This window comes from Eulemur rufifrons, chromosome 4, assembly GCF_041146395.1.
Source record: "Eulemur rufifrons isolate Redbay chromosome 4, OSU_ERuf_1, whole genome shotgun sequence".
In the NCBI taxonomy this organism is placed as follows: domain Eukaryota; kingdom Metazoa; phylum Chordata; class Mammalia; order Primates; family Lemuridae; genus Eulemur; species Eulemur rufifrons.
This window is the reverse complement of record NC_090986.1, coordinates 84,737,853-84,759,750: the sequence shown is the minus strand read 5'-3', so window position 1 is coordinate 84,759,750 and position 21,898 is coordinate 84,737,853. Positions and strand designations below refer to the sequence as shown.

The following is a 21,898-nucleotide window of genomic DNA, read 5'->3' as shown; positions in this document are numbered from 1 at the left end:
GGTGGATCATGCTTCTGGGAATCGTTTACATTAGAAAGCAGTGGTTCCCAAGCTTAAAGCAGCTAGCATGAGCCATGCAGAGAGCTCTTGCTTAAAGTGAAAGTTTAACCCCCCCCTTTTTCCCTTTTTTAATTTTTGAACTAACACATTTATTTTTTCTTTAAGGCAAAGCCTTATTTGACTTATGAAATCAAGTCTTGTCTCCAGAAATACAGGGGGCATTTCTATAACTCAGTATTCTTAGGCTCAACACCCATGCCCCCAGCTGCAATGCTATGAAAATGGCCCATGCCCTCCTAGCTTCCGCTCTGCAAATAATACTGGGGGAAAAGTACCCCCCAAACACTGGTCATACTTTGAGACTCCTCTTTGTACCCTTATCCAGTAATTCATCATTATCTAGATAGCTCATCAGTGCCTTCAAGCAGTTTTTTTTTTTTTTTTTTTAATATTTATTCAGGTTTTCTAGTTGTTCTCAGTGGACGGTTGGCTTGAGTCATCTACACACCTATAACTGGAAACAGAAGTCTCACCTATGTTGTAAAAAGGTATTGTATATGTTCACTGGTGGTCATTTTAAAATATATAAGCAAATTCTTTGATATGCCTTTCTTTAAGAGGTGGGTTACATTTCCCTCCCCTTGAGTATGAGTTGCATGTAGTGACTTTCATCTAATAGAATGTGGCAAAATGATGGATTGTGATTCCTGAGGGTGGGTCAGAGCAGCTTCCACCTTGCTTTCTTGCTCAGGGGAGGCCAGCTGCCACAATGTAAAGGGATTCAAGGAGTCCTGTGGAGAGGCCCATGCAGTAAGGCATTGAGGCCTCTTGCCAACAGCCATGTGAATGAGCCGTCTTAGGAGACCCTCCAGGCTCAGTGTGGCCTCTGGGTGACTACGGTCCAGGCCAACTTCTTTACTGCAACATGAAAGACTCTGAACGCAAACTACCCACCTAAGCCAGCCTTGAATCTTAATCTGCAAACTGTGAGATGATGAATGTTAAACCAAGCAATTTTGGGGTAAATGGTTTTATATTAATAGTAATATGTTTGTTTTTAAATTTTATATTTTATTATTTTTAATTTAATATTCATTTTATGTGAGAAATGAAACCAATAGCTTAAAATTTTAAAGTAATATTTAAATAAAAAAGAATATGTTGTATGATCTCTGCTTCCAGTTAGGAATAAAAACAAGAGTTTTTCAGAATGGATGAAGTCATTTCCACAATAGTATTAACAGATAAGCCATTCAGAAACCCTTTAGGATTTATTCTTACTTCCTGAAGAGCTTCTATAATATGGTCTCTAGGCAAAGTGAAAACATACGCGAGCATTTGTCTTTCCCAAAGTAACACAATCTGACTATAGCTAAGTTATTGAATGGAACTATGCTTTTACATAAAAAGCTTAAAACCAATTAAAATATAATTTTAATTCTTACCTGCTGACTTCTGGATGTAGTTCAGCCAGTCACTTCATGATCTTGGTGAACGCAAGTTCAGAGTATTTGGAGGTATGAATCTAACAGGTGCATCAGGTAATAATTTAGCAGATTCAATTTGTTTACAATTCTTCACACCCTAAATAAGCATTTTAAAAGTTTTCTTAACACCAATACATAGTGATAATCCAGCTTATTCAATTAAAATAAATTTTAAAACTATAAATAAAATAAACTGCTCTGAAAATTTTACTTTAAGATTATTTATACCAAGTAAATTTACTTCAGTGGTGTTCAGGGCTATGTATTAAGAAAACATGCCCACATAATTTTTTATAGTAATGATAAAGTCTATGAGACTATGTCTAATTCAGCCTTTCTCAACTGGGATTCTTCCTCTGAACCACAGAACACAGCAAATGATGTAACTATTTTCTCAACCCTCCCAAAGACAGGACATAATCAGACCCATTCTAGATGCCAAGGAGAGGGGTTAACCCATTAAATAAAATGAATGTTTTAGGGTTAGGGTATTAAAGCTTAATTCTTTTAATCAACCCACCTGATAAAAGGCTGGTCTGAAGAGTAAATATAAATATTCTATATTTTATTTACTAAATATCATATGTAATGAACACAAACTACATGCCCAGAATTGTATCACAGGTTATGGGGGGGGGAAACTAGTAATATAAAGTGCAGCCTCCTTCACTTGTGAAAGATAAAATTAAAATGATCAATTAGTTACTATTAACCATGCAAATAGACTATAAATGGTGCAAAACCACTGTAAATCCTGTAAAAATTCAACAAAGGAAGGGCTCAGACTTTAAATCCTAGATGAAAAGTCAGGGTAAAATACATAAAATATTAGCTCTGTCACACCAGAATATTACATTTTACTTATTGCCATTATCTCTCCCACTAGATTTAAGCTTCATATAAAAGCACAGATTTTTGTCTATTTTGTTCACTGTTGCTTTCCCAGTTCCTAGAATAATGTACACAGTTGGTATGTAATAAATAACTCTTTGTTCAATAAATAAGTGAAAAGATTGGAATGTAATATTTAAAGTGATAGTTGAAACCACAGAAAAAATGAGCTCTCCAAGAAAAAGCCAAATTACTGGTATGTAACAGCAACGATAATAGCTGTACTTACTGAGTACATCCTCAGTACATTGTACTGAGAATTTTTCCATATTAAGCTCATTTTAACTTCTAAATATTTGAGGTAAGAACTATTATCCTCATTTTAAGACAAAAAGCTCAGAGAGTGAGGTAGCTCTCCCAGAGTTATAGGATGAGCAGGAGGCAGAGCAAACCTCCATCATTTTCCACATCGTGTTTAAAACCTCAGTGAGGTACAGATGAGGGCATAAAAAAATAAAATGACTACCTTTTATGGTTTTAATAATTATGAGATAACATTAGCTATAAAAAGTGGTGAAAGTATAATAATTAGTTACTTATAGAGTAGCACTATTCAAGAATAAAGAAGAAAAAAAAGACTGGAAAGCAGCAGGCCCCCACCTTTTTGGCAGCATTCATTTCCTTCACAGACATCTTTATATCACTGTTTTTTGTGGTTTTTTTTTTTTTTTTTTTTTTTGGAAAGCAAGAAATGCATATCTAAAATAGAAAAGCAGAAAACCAAAAGGTTTTTCATTGACTTTAAATTACCTCAAACTTAATTTTGTAATCACTGGCTCAAATATAGTTTTCACAATAATAAATGCTCTTATAAAGGTTGATATACTAACCTGGGCGAGGTAGCGCACGTCTGTAATCCTAGCACCCTGGGAGGCCAAGGCGGGTGGATCGCTCAAGGTCAGGAGTTCGAGACCAGCCTGAACGAGACCCCGTCTCTGCTAAAAAAAAATATATATAAAAAAATTAGCCAGGCATGGTGGCACATGCCTGTAGTCCCAGCTACTCGGGAGGCTGAGGCAGGAGGATCACTTGAGCCCAGGAGTCTGAGGTTGCTGTGAGCTAGGCTGATGCCATGGCACTCTAGCCCGGGCAACAGAGTGAGACTCTGTCAAAAAAAAAAAAAAAAAAAACCAAAAACAAAAGGTTGATATACTTAGCTTGAAATCAGGAAGACTGTTTATTTAGGATAACTAAATAAAAACCAAATTAAAGATGAGAAATAAAAGACACTAAGCATTTCTCATAAATTATCTCCTATTAATTTTATATTAAAATTTAATGTAAAACATTTGCAAAGCTGATATATGATAAAGTTGCAGAGATTAGCAATCTGGGGACTATTTATACTAAAAAAATTAAAATTAATTCCTATGTTCAAACATAACCTCCAGATGACTCAAAGGCTTGCAATGTGAAAGTCAAAATTTAAAACATTTACCAGAATATTTAAGAGAATATCTTTATGGCCTTGTTGTGGGGAAATATTTAGACCAAAAAACCAAAAAAAGTTGAAACATCGAATCAGAACTTTAACCATATAATTGAGAAAGTCAGGCAAGAGCTATTCCTATAAAAGCACCAGACCTAGAGAGTGTCAGTGGAAGGATACATACCAAATCTGAAAAGTGGTTGTTTTCAAATGATGGGACTATGGATAATTTTTTATAACCTCTTTGTATTTTTGCATTTAATTGTATTTTCTAAATTTCCACACAGTATGTATAATACTTAAGAAAAGAAAACCCCACAGTTTGTTTTAAGGATTCAACAAGATGCTAAAAGAATCTTTCACATCAGGTAATACTACTAGGTTTATAATACTACTTTAATGAACTGTATTAATACCACATTAATGAGTAAAATTTAGAAAGCATATACTCTTAGGTGACTCCATTAAATAAAATTAAACACCTATTTTTTAACAAATTTCAACCCCAACTACAAACAGGATTCTCTCTTTTTTTTTTTTTTTTTTTTTTTTGAGACAGAGTCTTGCTTTGTTGCCCTGGCTAGAATGAGTGCCGTGGCGTCAGCCTAGCTCACAGCAACCTCAAACTCCTGGGCTTAAGCGATCCTACTGCCTCAGCCTCCCGAGTAGCTGGGACTACAGGCATGCGCCACCATGCCCGGCTAATTTTTTTTTTCTATATATATATTTTAGTTGTCCATATAATTTCTTTCTATTTTTAGTAGAGACGGGGTCTCGCTCTTGCTCAGGCTGGTCTCGAACTCCTGACCTTGAGCGATCCACCCGCCTCGGCCTCCCAGAGTGCTAGGATTACAGGCGTGAGCCACCACGCCCGGCCAGGATTCTCTCTTAATTGATAAAGATTTTCATATCTGAAATGAACAGCCATCATTTTTTATCAGCAGACAGTAAAGGTATTTCCATCACCACTGTGATTTGAATGATCTGACAATGTCACAAAATAGAAAGTAGCAACATACAGATTGGAAGAGATTATATGTAGATGATGTAGCTATCTACCTAAAGTATAAAAGTGTCATCTAAAAAGTAATTAAACTCAGAAATAATAGAATACAATTTTCTGAGCATCTACTATGTGCCAGGCTTTACTCCTAGTTCTTTACAAACTTAACTCATAGTAGTTTCAAACAATGCTATGACAGTACTATCGACCTCACTTTATAGACAAACAGGAGGCTGAGGTACAAAAAGGTCAAGTAAATTGCCCAAATTTATTCATCAAGTTGCTGACAGACCTGGGAATTGAGCCAAAGTTATCTCTTTCTGGAGCCCATTCTCCTTAACTAAGGCTCTCTACATTCCCTGTGAAACAGTGCATAACAAGATAAAGTACACGGAAGTCAGTCAGTCTGCTACATACCACTAGTAACAAGCTACAAAGTATAATCCAAGAAAGATCTGATTAAGAACAGCACGAACCAATGACTGCAGCTATTTGTCTATAATGACTGCAACTATTTGTCTGCACCGCCCCCTATACTAGCCTGGGACCCTCCTGTGGGAATGGCCTTTGACTTTATCCCCACTGTGGCTGATGTCTGGTACAGAACCTCTAGTGAGCAGTGGGCACACAGTAATGCACATCGGACTGAATTTGGGAAACACACCTGTAGTTAGTAGAAGAATCATAAATTGAAATTTCAGAAACTAGGTATTTCTGGAAATGAGACCTTCAATCAGCCTAAAAAAAGAGAAATAATATGAAGTTCAAAAAGAAATCTTGGCATACCTCAGATACTGAAGGGCAGAGACCACCAACATGTACCAAATAACCTTTATCTCTTCGAAAGGGTTCAGCATACATTTCTGCTTGTAGAAAAACAGAATATACCACAGAAATGATCATCATTGTATTGAGATGTTTAAGAGAAAATGAAAACTTGCTAAATATTTCATGGTTTCTTTTTACTATCACAAAGCTTATCAAAAAGTTATCAACAAATATCAGCATGACCAGACTGAAGACCAAAAGCCTGGAGTACAATGTTAAGATTTCTGGGCCTTAATCATATCATCTTGAAAAATAAATGGGTATGGATTAGTTGATATTAAGTCTCTCATAGCTCAAATGAATAAATTACATCTAAACGGAGTAATCAGTTACAGCTGTCCTTTGGTATCCCTGGGGGACTGGTTCTAGGACTCCCTGTGGATACCAAGATCTGAGGATGCTCAAATCCCTTATATAAAATGGCACAGTATTTGCATATAATCCAAACACATCCTCCTATATACCTTAAATTACCTCTAGATTACTCACAATACCTAATACAATGTAAATTCTATGTAAATAGTTGTTATGCTGCATTGTTTAGGAAATAATGACAAGAAAGTTTGTTGAATCCTTGAATACAGAACCCATGGGCTGACTGTACATCACGACTAAAAAAGTCTGTCATTTGCCCCTGGTTGAGAGAAGTGCTATGAGAACACTGGATGTACACAGGATCTTAACTCCTTAGTGTTAGTGCTGGCTAGAGCTAGTGGTTTCAGAGACTTCTTTACATACATTCCTTTGTTTGGGAAATAACGTACCAAGAAAACCTTTCAATCAGACAAATGTCAACAGCAGGTATTATATAGCTTGTGATAATGTTAAGAGCACATAAGAAAAAAACAGACAAATTACTTGAGTTAGACAGCATGATTTTGGAAACCACAAATACTAGGATTATAGATAATTTTTTTTCTTGCTTGACAAAAAAATTCAAAATTCTTAGACTGTCATCTCATAGTCAATAATGTGAAGGGAACCTGGTCTGAAATCAAAGATTCACTAAATTGAGACTTGAATTACTAGCAAATCCTATACCTGGCACAGAGGGAGTACACAAATATTGTTGAATGAATCCATGAGTACTTTTACTTATGTTTTAATAATTTTTAAATACTAATGGGAGATTTGTAAATTTTATTGTGTTCATTAAGTAATAATAGTAACAAGAGTAGCCTAGCACTTATTGAATGCTCTGCTCCAGGCAACATGCTAAGCACTTTATATACACATCACCTCACATGATTCTCCCAACCACCCCGTGAGGGAGCTATTATTAATATTATTTACATTTTACAGATGATGATACTGAGGTCATAGGAGTTTAGGTCACAAATCTGTTAAGTATTGGTGCTAGAATTCAGACAGAGTCTTTCATCTTTAGGTAATCAATACCTAACCTTCTTCATTAACTTACTTCATTTAATTTGTTAATCTCTTTGGATTATAAATGTATTCTACAGAGAAAACAGTGAAACTACCTAACTTTACATTTTTATATTGCAGTGAAAAAGAAGTAAAGAGATATAGTACAGCAAAGGAGTCAGAAGGTATACATTACACCCATCACCTAACCCTTCACTAATTCGATACAAAATATCTACTGGATACCCCATGGGCTGCACGCTGTACTTGGCAGTGAACAAAATCCCTGATCTTGCTGAGCTAGTATGTAAGGGTGGGAAGACAGTGAACCAAGTAATCAATCAAGTATCAAGTAAGCAAAACACACAGTATTGTGACAAGTGATATGGTGGAAAATAATGCAAGGAAAGAAAAAAAGTTACAATTAAATCAGATGATATAATATTTTAAGTTGTGTATATGTATTAATATATGCATAAAGAAATGCATTGAAATGCTCACTAAAATATTCATAGTGGTTAGTGAAGGTTGGAGAAACTTCAGGTAATTTTAATTTTCTTATATTTTCATATTTTATTTAAAAATCTTAATAAGCCATTATTTATACAAGCAGAAAAAAATAAAACCATCGCTAATATGGAAAATTAAAAAACCCACAGAAACATACAGATAAAAATAAAGAGAGGTAGCATAACTATCACAAGAAATGATAGAATTTTCTCTAGTGCCTGTGATTATTCTAACTATTATAAGCATTTAAGGACTATCTAAAGATGAAAATACTCCTGAAATAGATGAAATTATTAAAGTGAGGGAAAGTAAATAGTTTCCATCACTAATACCGATTTGATAGATTAGTACTGGTTATCTGAGGAAAGCTGAGAAGTTGGTTTTGTTCCCCAGGTAACCACACCTGGAAAGTGTCCAGTTAGGGCTCAGTGGAAAAGAATGCAGCTTATCTACTTGCTAACTAAATCTTGGGTTTAAGCTTTTAGCAATTTTCTGTTCTTTAAAAAGTTGACCTCCAACTGGCCAATTTCTCGTTTTGTATAAAGAAAAGCCGCAAACAGGAATAAAATATTAAAACAGCTCAGGCACCCAACACAACCCAGAAGCAGGTAAATATTATTTTACAAATAGGTTAGGATTCCTCAGTAAATTGTTAAACCAACCTAGTGTAAACTTCAGATTCCATCTATCTTGTTCTATTTGATTTTCTTTCCTTCCTGAGAAGTCAAATCCTGTCAGGTTTTCTTTAGCATCAAACCAGTCTTCACTTATTTCTTGGTAATTTCTACAGTCTCATAAATTGAAAACAATGAGCTATGAATTACCTACAATGTTTAACCCTCTGAAAAGTTATCTAAAAAGCATGATGAATCACTATAATTACTTGTTTTATATACAAATCTAAAGATGAATATTAAGCAAAATAAGAGAACCAAGCATAAAGCTTCTGTGAGAAGGGATTTCAGCAGTCCCGAAATAAGAAATTCTTTTCAGTTTGAGTGATCAGCTTCCTAGTTTCCTTTAATTAATATTGATTCTCAGTTTATTAAAACTGTTACTATTCTGATTTTTCAATTGTTATTTATTGGAAAAAAGACATTATCTTTATATACAGAATAAGAGAAAACTTCTTTAAAAGGACTAACTAGTGCTGCAGCTCTTTATATCATTAAAATTAGTGATCTTTCGGAATGACCATAATCTCTTTTCATAGAGGAGAAAACTAAAAAAATGTACACAATTTACAGAGATACAATTAGACACAAGAAAGAAAGTTTTCAAATTGGAAACATGAAGCAGAAGAATAAAAGTCCATATTATTATTCAGCATTATCAGATATATTTGGTGACTTTAAAGACAAGTCAAGCAAAAATAAGAACATACTTAACATTCACAATCAGAATGATGCCATTGTAGTCAATTAAAAATATTTATTTTGACTTAATGAATAAAAACTGGAGATATTTTAAACCTTGACTGTTTTCTGGCAACTATGAAAGATAATATATTTTTATACTAACTTTTATCATCAACTTTCAGTTGATCAAAGTCTACATTTATATCACCATTTTTTAAACCGTCTTTCTTGGGTGACGTATTTTGTTTAGGATGACTACTGTCAGAAAACAAAGATATCTGAGGATTAAGATAATAAAAACAATAATAAGGACTAGCAATTTTTGCGCTCTTACTATGTGACAGGCACTCTTCACTGGCATTGTTTAGCCCGTACAATAATGAAGGCTATGAGAGTAAAACCATCAACCTGACTTCACAGATGAGAAAACTGAATCTAAGAAACTCATTGCGCCAAGTCACAGTTAACAAGAATTAGGATTTGAATCCAGTCTGTGTATAGTTACTATGTGCTAACACTAGTATTTTGGAAAGTGTGGCAGATACACACTAGAAGTACTTGTGATAACTTTGGGAGGTATATATAAATATTAATAACATTAACCTTTAACAGTTATGTATTTAATTTAGTGTATGCTTATGCATATCTTTTATTTATGGGAAGTAATATTTCTTTCTTATATGTAAGAGTGAACTATTCTTCACACTTAAATTTTTGTGAAAAGGAGAATCATTTAAAGAAAAATACAGAATAACATTACAGGTAACATAGGGCTATGGTAAATTGTGAATATGGTACATGAATAGCTGAAATTTAGAAATACTATACTACACTATACTGGCTTTCATGCATAACTAGTTAATTTAATGAGACAGGGACTAAAATGTGTAATCCCAACTTAAAATAGATATTGTTTTATAGCCAAAAGTATGATTATAAAAATTGTTACACCTACATCTTGTACTTTTAAAAATAATTTATTCTTCCTAAATATGCAGGTTATACCGTTGGTACCATTGCAATGAAAATAAAGCCCTTAAGAATTATAATATAGTACTAAATGTATAAATTGTTTAAGCAAAGTATTAATATGTAAGAAATTTAAGTACATGAAAATCTAGTTATGAATCTGTTAATTCTTTGTGGATAACTGAGTTTTTTAAAAAATGAATTTAACGATAGAACAATTTGTTAAAACAATTTACTTTTTATCATTCATGTTAGTAGAAAGGAACATATATTAATCAAGTATTTCACTTTGGACTTGGGAATCCATCTTGGGGGATTACCTAAGACCACTCAAAGAATGAAACCTTAAAGTTAAGACCAAAGTCAGAAAAGCAGAAATAAACTTCAGCTTTCCTATTGCATTGCCTCCTGGCTTGATAATGGAATGTAACTTATGTTACTATAACACTTTATAATTTGCAGGGTGTTCTTATATAGATTAAACCATCTTTTCTGATTGTCATCTGACCAAGATCTCCTTGGTGGAACAAGACAGAATGAGAAAATTTATGAGAGGCATTTAAAAACTATTTTCCTCATTTCAACAAAGGAGAAATTAAAACTTTGCTCTACCTAAAATAAATGGAACATTACTTTATTCTACCCCATGACATGAAGGTGCAAGATATTAGTTTTAACTACACTCATGCAACGTGATGGTGGCCATATATCATGGATTTGCCCTGGACAGTCCAGATTTATACCTATTGCTGTGGTGAATGATTAACATTACTATTACTCTCTTTCATCCTCAAAAGTCTAGTGATTTGGTGATAAACTATATGCTTACCCTACTCAACATATATTGCTGATATCTGTTTTATTAGGCTTAAATACACCATTATGTTCCTCCTAATTAAAGTAAGCTATAAAGTAAGCTAGTTGAGTGAAAAGAAGGATGTTGGAGTCTCTAAAAATTATAATTTTCTTAAGCCATAAAATTAAAGATTTGGGGCTGGGCGCTCTAAACTTCTGACTTCTGTCATCGACGGTTTGCAATGTGGGATATGCTCGCCTGAGGGAGGATCAAAATGATCTACTGGGAAGTTACAGGAAAATACTAGAACTTCCTTTTTCCTTTTTTTTTAGACAGAGTCTCACTCTGTTGCCTGGGTTAGAGTGCCCTGGCATCAGCCTAGCTCACAGCAACCTCAAACTCCTGGGCTCGAGCGATCCTCCTGCCTGAGCCTCCCAAGTAGCTGGGACTACAGGCATGTGCCACCATGCCTGGCTAATTTTATATATATATATATATATATATATATATATATATATATTTTAGCTGTCCATATAATTTCTTTCTATTTTTAGTAGAGATGGGGTCTGGCTCTTACTAAGGCTGGTCTCCAACTCCTGAACTCAAACAATCTGCCCACCTCAGCCTCTCAGAGTGCTAGGATTATAGGCGTGAGCCACCGAGAACTTCCATTTTTATTTTTCATCTTTTAAAAAATTAAGCTGTAATAATGATTATAGAGTGACAAAGATGCCTGGTGGCTACTATGTTATTTCTACAAGAGTTACTAGGAACAGAATAAGGAGAATGTGCCAAATTAGATTCATGCCTAACCATACTGGAAAATAAACATAAAAACAAAAGATGTTATAGTATATAATGTCTTAAATTAATCTGCTTCAATTTATCTAAATGTGCCTTTTTCTATACCTTGAAAGAACTGATTTTATGTTATAATATAAATGGAATTTGAACAAAAGTGTGGAAGACTTCAACTGGAGAATTTTAGTTTAAGAAATCTCTAATTTATGTGTATAATCTTGAGGTTCACAAGGTATTAGTCAAAAAAGTCAGGCTTACTGTTCACTCTCTCTTTTGGTTTTTCTTTTCTTTTTCTTTTTTTTTTTTTTTTTTAAGACAAGTGCAGTAGTGAGAAGACGGGAAAGAGCAGAACAAGGCGTTCAGTCTATAACTGACTATGAACAATCGAGATAACTGACTACCTCCAGACCAGCCTGTTCACTCTCATATTAAAATGTAAGACAATACAAGGCTAAACTTAAAGAAGCACGACTACATTCTTCCCCAATTGCTAAAGGTTTTAAAGTCTGAAGATACAAAATAATGGAACACTCAAACTGCTGGTGAGAATGTAAAAGAATAACATCAACTTTGAAACAATTTGCTCTTGCATGGTTAAGGTGAGCTCTTTAGACTTTAGAGCCAATAATTTCACTCCTAGGTATATACCCTAGAGCAGGGGTCCCCAACCCTTTTTTGCACCAGAGACCGGGTTCATGGAAGATAATTTTTCAGAGGGGGAGTGTGGGGAGCCATGAGGAATGGCTGTAAACACAGATGATGAAGTCGCTCATCTCTTGCCATGCAGCCCCCCAGTTCCCAAGTTTAATGGAAGACAATTTTTCCCACAGATTGGGTGGCAGGGGTCGCTATTCTGCCACCTGGTTGTGGGGGCACAGCCCTAGGGAAACTCATGCACATGTTCACCAGGCTACACACACACAAATGCATAAAAGAGCAATGTTCTTAATGGTCGCATTGGGTATCAACCTAGATTATAAAAAAACTATAATGGATAAATCTATTATGGTACAGCCATACAACAAGACAATAAAGAAAAATGAACATGAAATTTAGCTGCCTACATGAATATGGATCAATCTTATAAATAAATAAAATATTGAATTAAAGAAGAAAACACGAAGGATCGCCTCCAGTTATGACTCCATTTAAAGTCAAAATAGGCAAGCTAAATTGTATTGTTTAGGGATACATATATAGATGGTAAAAATCATGGAAGGAAGGAAGTACCATAAAAATCAGGGTAGCAGTTCCACCAGATGTTGGAACAGGAACGTATGTAATTGGAAAGGACACAGGAGGCTTCTGGGGTGCTGACAATGTCCTATTTCTTACCTTGAGTAATATTTGCTTCACAATACATTTGTTTCATAATTATATGTACATTTATGTGTAAATAAACCCTTTTAAATTATCAATTTTTTATATCATAATGATATTGTGGTTAAGTCTTTTTTTAGGGATACATATTGAAATAATTATGGATAAACTGATATGCCTCAGATTTGCCTTCAAAATTATAGAGGAAAGGAAGAGAGTGGATAGAATAAAGTAAAGATAAGAATTGAAATTGTTGAAGCTGAGAGATGGATACACGGGGCTCATCATACTACTGTCTACTTTTGAATATGTTTAAAAGTTTTCATTAGCACAAAGTTTTTTAAAAGCCTTTATGGAAATAACTAAACAATGAAGACATACACTAGCTTCATAAATAGGAATACTCACATCTATAGATTTAGTGCAAGTCTAATCCAAAGTCCAACAGGGCTTTTGGAAAACTTAATAAACTAATTTGAAAATTTACATGGCCATTCCATGTAAATATAATATATAAATATAAATAATATTTATATTCTGTATAAATATTTATACAGAGTGGCCATATAAATTTTAAGAATGGCCAAAACATTACAAAAGAAGAAGAAAAAGAAAGGGACCTGCCCTCCCAGGTATCAGGACACTATAAAGCAAACTTCAGAAGACACTGTGGAGTTGGCACGATGCTGAACCAGTGGGCTAATACAATCTATAATCGAACGCATCATGTATGGGAGCCTGATACACTATTCTATACTGCACACCAGTGGTGAAAGGAAAGACTACTCAGTAAGTAGTTGTGGAACAGAGGGTTCTCCATATAGAAAATAAATGCAATTAAATCCCTTCTTCAAAAATCAATTCCAGGCTTCTGTGTAAAAGGCAAGATTTTTTCAACTTTTACAAGTAAATCTGGATGAAATCTTTATTACCGAGTGTAAGAAAACATTCTTAAACACAAAAACATACGCCAAGAAGATGTTAGTTAAGTATGTTTTAACACATATAACCAACAAAGAATTTGTTTTCAGAACATAAAGGGAGGCTTAAGAAAAAACAGAAAAATGTGCAAAAGACATGAACAAGCATGTTTTTCACAGAAGAAACCATACCAAGCAATTAAGCACATAAAGAAATGCCTAACCTCTTAGCAATCAGAAAAGAACAAGTCCATGAAATCCCATTTTACCCATCAGATTAGCAAAAATTTAAATGTCGGAAAAAAAATCAAGCATTGATGAAGATGTGAAAGTGGAACTTACACACAGTGACATGGGAGCAATTATCACTTTGGAAAATCATGTGGCACTATCTTGTACAATTGGTCATGCCCACACCTCACAACTGAGAATTCTACTTCTAGATATATGTTAGAGAAACAAGGATACTAAAAGTCAGGGGGGTACTAAGATATAGGTACAAGAATTTACAGCATAGTTTGTAACAGAAAAAACTAAAAACTAGAAACTAAACTGTCCATCACTAGGACATCTGTGTTGGGAGGTGGCTTATACCTGTTTATTGGTGTGCATCATTACATAAGTTTTATTTTTTTTGTATAAAAGTTTCAAAAGGAATTAAATCTTTCCTTTTAAATATTATTGATTACTTTATCTGATGTCACATTTTAAGTAACTAAAAATTGCAACAACCTCATGTTTGCTAAGAAATGACTCGCTTTGGCTGGGTGCAGTGGCTCACTCCTGTAATCCTAGCACTCTGGGAGGCCCAGGCGGGAGGACTGCTTGAGCTCAGGAGTTCGAGACCAGCCTGAGCAAGAGCAAGATCCCATCTCTACTAAAAATAGAAATAAATTAGCCAAACAACTAAAAATAGAAAAAATTAGCCGGGCATGGTGGCACATGTCTGTAGTCCCAGCTACCCGAGAGACTGAGGCAGGAGGATCCCGTGAGTCCAGGAGTTGGAGGTTGCTGTGAGCTAGGCTGACACCACGGCACTCTAGTCCAGGCAGCAGAGTGAGATTGTCTCAAAACAAAACAAACAAACAAAAGACTTGCTTCATTTTGAGGTATGTAGTTTAAAAACTCCAATCTGAACTGAATAAAGATCAATTGAAGAAAAGCATTAAAGCAAAATTTCCCCTGACACTTACAAACCTACAAAGACATTATGATTTCAAAAAATAAAAGGCTTTCTACTAACTTCTTACCCCCTTCCCCATATTGAACTCACACTGAATGCTGTGGACATTAGATCACCAACGGACAGCTCCGAGCTGGTTAAGGACACAAACAACAGGGTGGGCACACCAAAACCTGCCTGCTCCACTGCTTTGCCAAGAGACTTTCTAGTTTGTTTTCAAGTACATATGGCCAAATTTGAACTTTCTTCACAGTTATATTAAAGGAGCTGCAGAGGTGTAATCCACAAGGAATACCATCTGCTACACCCCAAAGGGACTGTCTGCAACAAAACACGGTGGCCACTCCTAAGGCAGCAGAGACAGTTCCAGTATATTAAATGGCCTTTGGAACTTCTAGGTTTAACAGTACAGGTAAAACATTTCAATCGGTCCTCTAAGATGCCTTTCTAGAAAGTACGGTTCTTTTTCATTTCCCAACTGATAATTTTCTATTTTTATTAAGTGAACTCATTTATTTGTTTTGAGATGACTGGTTATAGAATGTGGTTTTGTGTGAAATTAAACAAATCAAGAACATGCACATTTGTGTTTTCAGAAAAAGAAAAAAGACATTTCTATTACACTCACGCCTCACTTAGGGTGTGGAACGTGGTTCCCGAAAGTGGAGGTGCTGAGCGAGCCTGCACCGTCCGGGGCACCTTCAGCACAGCGCTACAGAGACACAGCGCACTGACCAGTCGCTCCTCTGCTTTACACAAATCCCTGAAATCAGGGAACGGCCCCAGTTAGAGTGTCTCTGGCCACCTGTCATAGAATTGTTGGTTAATCCCCTCGGGCTGCACTAGTGGCTCTGATGTTTCCAGAATGTCTAATGGTCTTACAGCAACCCAGCTCTCTACTGATCTGTCCCCCTCCGTTTCCTCAGTCACTTCCCCTGAAGAAAACTCAAGCTGTCCACACAGTAAGCACAGTGCTCTTCCTTTGCTTCACCAGGGCAGGTCCTCCACCGGCACCAGCACACATTTGCACACCCCGTTATTATAGGTTAAAACTGTACAGCAGAACAATAAATGGCAGAAACAAAAGCCGCCACCAAGAATAAACAACCTTATTGCAGAACGTGCTCTACGCTCCATTCCAGACAGCTGAGGGGTCCCAGGGGGAGTGTGCGGAAGGAGCAAGGTGGCTCGCGTGGCCAGAGGGGACAGCGTGGCCAGTCAGTGCTGGTTCTCAGTCGGACGCATGGTGAGCCAACCACTAGAAAATGTGCATGTCCTTCCACTTCATTTTTAGTCAAAACCATTCAATGATAAAAAGAATAAAAACCAAAGACGTTCCATGACCTGGAAGGCCAAACATGAACTGCCTTTGGTCACCTCTCTGGCCTCACTCCCACCCCTGGCCCCGCGGCTCGCAGCCACTCTGCCTTCTTCAGTGTTCCTCTCCCACACACAGCTTGGCACTTCCTAATCCCTGATGAAAATGCTCCGCCCTCCGGAGCTTTGTGGCTGATGCCCTTAAACCCTTGCCTGTGTTTCACCTCACTGATGCCTTCCCTGAACACCTTATTTAAATTAACATCTCCATCTCTCCCACATTCTCTATCTTCCTTGTTTTCATTTCATTTCAGAATACTACAGGGGTACAGACGTTTTGGTCACATGGATGCTTTTGTCATTCTCTATCTTCTTTTCCCACAGAGCAGTTATCATCCCCTGATATCACATACACATTTGTACAGTAAACATCTTCTCCACTAGAGTGAGCGCCACGAGGGGAGAAATGATGTCTGTTTTATTATTATTTCATCAGTACCTGGCTCATTATAGAAATACCAGAGTGTTACTAATTGTACAAATGTATGGTAACTGCATATGTGTCTAAAATGATACATTTCAGAGACAAACAGTATCACAAAATATCAGTGCCATGTGGGGAAACATTAGATGGGAAGGCAGATAATATAAACAGAAAAGTGGCATTTTTTCCCCTGTAAATCAGTGTTCATTGCTTTTAAGCTCACCTTACAAGTTCACCGGCACTGTGATGCACAACAGTAAGTGGGTAAAGAATCCACTACAGTTCTGTAAACAGCTAACAGATCTTTCTCTTTTGTTTCAAACTAAATTGCAAGGCAGCAACCACCCAATTTAAAATCCATAACCTTTGCTGTATCTGGCAACAGCAACTCCAGCACTTACAGTCAGTTAAAAAGTTTCAGATTACCACGGCTCAAAACATTGGGACCTTATTATACTCTGTATTGTACTGTGTTAAAATGAAGGAGTAGGAAGAGAAAAATGATTCTTATGCTACTACTGAGAAAAATGCGTTCTATTTTCTTCCCAATATCGGGTTGTTCCTTTTTCACACATGGAATGTGCAAGAGCAGGGGTGATAAAAGAACAAGTGGGAGAATTGGCACGCAGCACTTTATTTCAATAAATACTTTAGAAAAGATAATTTCAGAGATGACCAAGCAGCTTTCAGATAAGGCAGTCTTGCTACAGTCCAGTAGAACATTAAGGATTTTTTTGCAGAATGTAAAGAGACATAAAATTATTAATGCTTTCTTTAAATCTGTTTCCTGATGCCAACAAGCAAGCTATTATTCCACTATGATGACCACAGGCCCTGCAGGCCAAAAGGTTAAGAAATCAGATGACCATGGAGTTTCTGTGGAATATTTCACATAAACATGTATTTATTAAACAACACAATGCTGACATGTTAAATATTGTATGCAAAAAAAAAAAAACCAAGTTGCAAATCCTCAGCAGAAAATGTATTTCTGATGTTTCATTCTTGCAACTCTAAGGCTTCATGTTCCTGTTACTTAAATTTCTAATCTGTGCCTTTCTACTTTAGCTATTGATAAGTATACATTTATAACATGCCTGAATAGAAGTCACTTTATTATAATGTGAATACTGGCAAGCAATCAATCAATCTTGAAAAAATATGGCAATCTGACTTCTGGTTTCTGATCTGTAAGGAGCTTAGAAGTCATCATTCCCATCCACAGAACAAGAAAAAGGCTGAACAAATGGAAAACCCAACATCTCAGATCCACTGGAGAAATGAGGGTACACAGAAAACTGCTGCTCCCCAAATGAGAGAGACAGGCAGGCAGACACAGAGAACCACAACTCAGCCAGAACAGAAACCCACAAGCAGAAACTCTGCAGGACCCAGTACCAGGACAGGAAAATCTAAACTGTAATTTACGACTAGCTGGAGGCTCAGCGTAGACAAGTTTAAGAGTTAAGGATGCCAGGGGTGCCTGGTCTTAGGCAGGCCCCCACACGTCTGTGGGTTTCACCTCCAGGAACTGTCCTACCAGGTTCCCACAGTGAAGGTCAGAGAAAGTCTCCTGTGCCTCAGCAAAGGGAGGGGAAGGCAGCCATGGTGCAACACACCAGAGCATTCTGTTCTCCTAGTAAGGCTGGCCCTGGAGAGAAACTTCACCGGAGCCTAACCAACCAGGTTTCACCAAAAACTAACCAAGTTGGGGGAGGGGAAATAAATATCCCATTCCAGTCTGCTCCAGCCTTTTTGTCTCACTTGGGGGTAGAAACAAAACAAAACTGAGAAGCACTTTTGTGTAGGTCACAGCCAGGGGCACAGACTCACTGAAAACCTGAGAACTAACCACAGCACTATCTAATGTCTCCCCTCCCCCCACACCTTGTCACACACCTACAGGGCTCCCACATAACAGGATGACAAAAGAAACAAGCACCTTATTAGTCTCAAACTCAAAGACAAGAGAGGACAAGCATAAGGGCACAAGAGGAAACTTTATCCTCCAACACCTAAAGCTAGTAAATAGTAAATAGTAAAAGTAAATAGTAAAACGGCCTAAACCCAACCAGATAAACATAAAACCTCACAGTAAATGCCTATTTACCATGGCTCATTTTACCCAGTATATCATCATGTTCAACAAAAAATTACAAGGCATACTTAATATGGCAATAGGACTCAAGTGTTCCACAATCTTTTAAAACGCTGTTGAAAATGTAATCTTTGATAACATGGTCGATTATAAAAAGTCAGGATAAGCAGGGATATTCAGCCAACACTAGCACTATTCAACATTATACTAGAGGTCTTAGTTAATTCAGTTAAGATTCCAAAAGGATAAACAGTTTAAATATCCGAAAACAACTAAAAAATGCCACTATGTGGAGATATTTGGAAGACAATAAGCATTTCAACTATCAAACTAACTGAAAACCAGGCCCAGCAGTGCATGCCTGTAGTCCCAGCTACTAGGGAGGCTGAGGACGGAGGATCACCTGCATCCAGGTGTTTGAAGACCAGCCTGGGCAACATAGCAAAATCCCATCACAAAAAAGAAAATGATAATAACAAAAATAAAATTTTAAAAACTGATTCAAGTGTTCAGTATGGTGTTTGGATTAAAAATTAGCATATAGGCCGGGTGCGGTGGCTCACACCTGTAATCCTAGCACTCTGGGAGGCCGAGGTGGGCGGATCGTTTGAGCTCAGGAGTTCGAGACCAGCCTGAGCAAGAGCAAGACCCCATCTCTACTAAAAAATATAAAAGAAATTATATGGACAGCTAAAATATATATATAGAAAAAATTAGCCGGGCATGGTGGTGCATGCCTGTAGTCCCAGCTACTCAGGAGGCTGAGACAGGAGGATCACTTGAGCCCAGGAGTTTGAGGTTGCTGTGAGCTAGGCTGACGCCACGGCACTCACTCTAGCCTGGGCAACAGAGTGAGACTCTGTCTCAAAAAAAAAAAAAAAAAATTAGCATATAAAAATTATTAGGTTCCTATATATTAATCAGTTAGGAAAATATAACAATAGGACTTCAAATAGAAAAAATAAATCCATAAAATACCTAGAACAAATCTAACAAGAAATATGCAAACTTACATAATAAAATTTTACAACTTTACTAAAAGAATATGAGACTGGGCGCTGTGGCTCATGCCTATAAACCTAGCACTTTGGAAGGCTAAGGCAAGAGGATTGCTTGCGGTCAGAAGTTCAAGACCAGCCTGAGCATGAGTGGAACCCTGTCTCTAGAAAAAAATAGAAAAATTAGCCGGGCATGGTGGTGCATGCCTGCAGTCTCGTATACTCAGGAGGTGAGGCAGGAGGATTGCTTGAGCCCAGGAGTCTGAGGTTGCTGTGAGCTAGGTTGATGCCACAGCACTCTAGCCCGGGCAACAGAGTGAGACTCTGTCTCAAAAATAAATAAATAAATAAATAAAAGAAGAAGTACCAATACCTGCTCAAATTCCTGACCTTCAAAAATGAGAGGTAAATTATTAATAAAAGAATTGCTCGTTAAAACCACTAAGTTCTAAGATAGTTTGTTACATGGCAATAGATAACAGGAACCCGTACATGATTATTTTCATTTAGTTTGTTTACACTTTTAACTAAAGATTTTCATGTTTTTGAGGAAATCTTTGTGTAACTAACCTTATTGGCCCAAATGAGGTCATCCAATTCCTACCAAGATTGCAAACTGTCATGGGCTTCTGTCCCAACAGAATCAACCCTGGGAAGGAAAAACCATAGAAGTAAATCCAGATTCCAGAACAGTAACAGCAGCAGCAACAAAAACAAACAGAAACTGCTGGAGATACCAGAAGCTGTACTGAACTTATCTGAGAGGAAACTGGTGACCATAAGCAAAAGGCAGCAGAGGTAGGAGTTAAAAGACAGATTAGCTAAAAGCTTTTTTGAATTCTGCCCTTGCCCCTCCTTGATTGTCCCTTCTCCACAGACATTAGCAGCAACAGCCTAGATGTCTTTGGCAGCAAGATATAATGCAGAAAACACAGAAGCGCTGTGGGGGAAAGCTGTGGAAACAGGTACAGCACCCTCGGCGCTCACCCTTCCTGCCCCCACTAGGGCTCCCACAGCAAGGGCCAGGGGTGCGCAGCCGAGAGGGAGTTATGATCTAAGGACACTGCCTCTTCCCGATATTACTCATTCTGAGAGTGCAAGAAGCAAACCCTCATCAGAAGTTGCCTGATGCAGCATCAGCCGAGAGGAGACTCAACAGCACTTCAGCGGGGCCAGGCGGCTGGCTGACCTGAGACTCAGGCCCTTCCTCTCCTTAAACTCACCTGGACTGACACAAATTCCAATAGACATTAGAGTAAGTAACTAATACCGCCCCCAAGGACATAGGCAAACTGATACATCTGGAGCATAAAACTACTGTAAAAGAAAGACAACACACTAAACAATTTATGCCATCTGAAGTAGAATTATTGGAATGGAGGATCTAAGAATACACCCCTAAGAAGTCAATGAGAGATGTAAGCACTATGAAACCAAAACAAGAAACAACGAAAAAGAATCAAGTAGAAATATTGAGCATGAAAAAGAGACAATATCCAGATAATCGGAGTTTCAGAAGGAGGGAAGAAATAAAACATTTCAAGAAATAATGAGGGTAACTTTCCCAGAATTAAAGATAAAAGAAGTCAATATTATAAGGGCTTAAAGAGCCAAATAACAGAGGAAACTATTCCTAGAAAATTTAAGTTCACCAAAGAAAAAATTCGAAAACACTGAAAGAAAAGAATAGACCAATGCCAAAGCAAAAGAATAAGATTAATATATATCGCAGTAGGTAACACTGGATACAAGATGGAGTAACCCAAATTCACAATCCATACTTCTTGAGGCAAGGGTTTTTTCAGAATTTAAAATTGCTATAGCTTGAATGTATCCTCCAAAAAGCATGTGTTGGAAACTCAATATCCAATGCAACAGTATTGGGACTAAGGATCAGTCCTCACGGACGGATTCATGCTGGCCCTGCACTGAGAGTGCGTCCATCAGGAAGGGTCCATTGCAAAGGGGTGAGTTCCCCGACTGCCCTTTCTCTCTCCCTGCTGCCCCAGTGAGATACCAGCCTCTCGCTCTTGGACTTCCTATCCTCCAGAACTGTCAGCCAATAAACTTCTGATTCATCATAAACTACCCAGTCTGTGGTATTCTGTTACAGACAGACAAAACAGACTAAGACAAGA

At 37.0% G+C, this 21,898-nt stretch overlaps 2 long non-coding RNA genes across 8 annotated transcripts in view; one reads left to right on the top strand and one right to left on the bottom strand.

Moving 5' to 3' along the window:
• The window catches only part of LOC138383030 (uncharacterized), a 64,954-nt gene extending 64,214 nt beyond the window's left edge, over positions 1-740 (top strand). Inside the window, exon 3 of the long non-coding RNA XR_011233498.1 lies at positions 461-740. This is a non-coding gene — a long non-coding RNA (uncharacterized lncRNA). The remainder of the gene's footprint in view (positions 1-460) is intronic.
• LOC138383028 (uncharacterized) overlaps positions 1-21,898 on the bottom strand; it is a 201,926-nt gene that overhangs the window by 3,984 nt on the left and 176,044 nt on the right. For 3 of the 7 annotated variants that reach the window (XR_011233494.1, XR_011233490.1, XR_011233496.1), the window contains exons 4-5: positions 2,979-3,077; positions 1,446-1,584 (exon numbers count right to left, since the gene is read on the bottom strand). This is a non-coding gene — a long non-coding RNA (uncharacterized lncRNA). Of the gene's footprint in view, positions 1-1,445; positions 1,585-2,978; positions 3,078-3,208; positions 3,317-5,596; positions 5,674-20,330; positions 20,410-21,898 lie in introns of all 7 variants that reach the window. The other 4 variants (XR_011233491.1, XR_011233492.1, XR_011233493.1 and 1 more) reach the window with 4 other exon arrangements.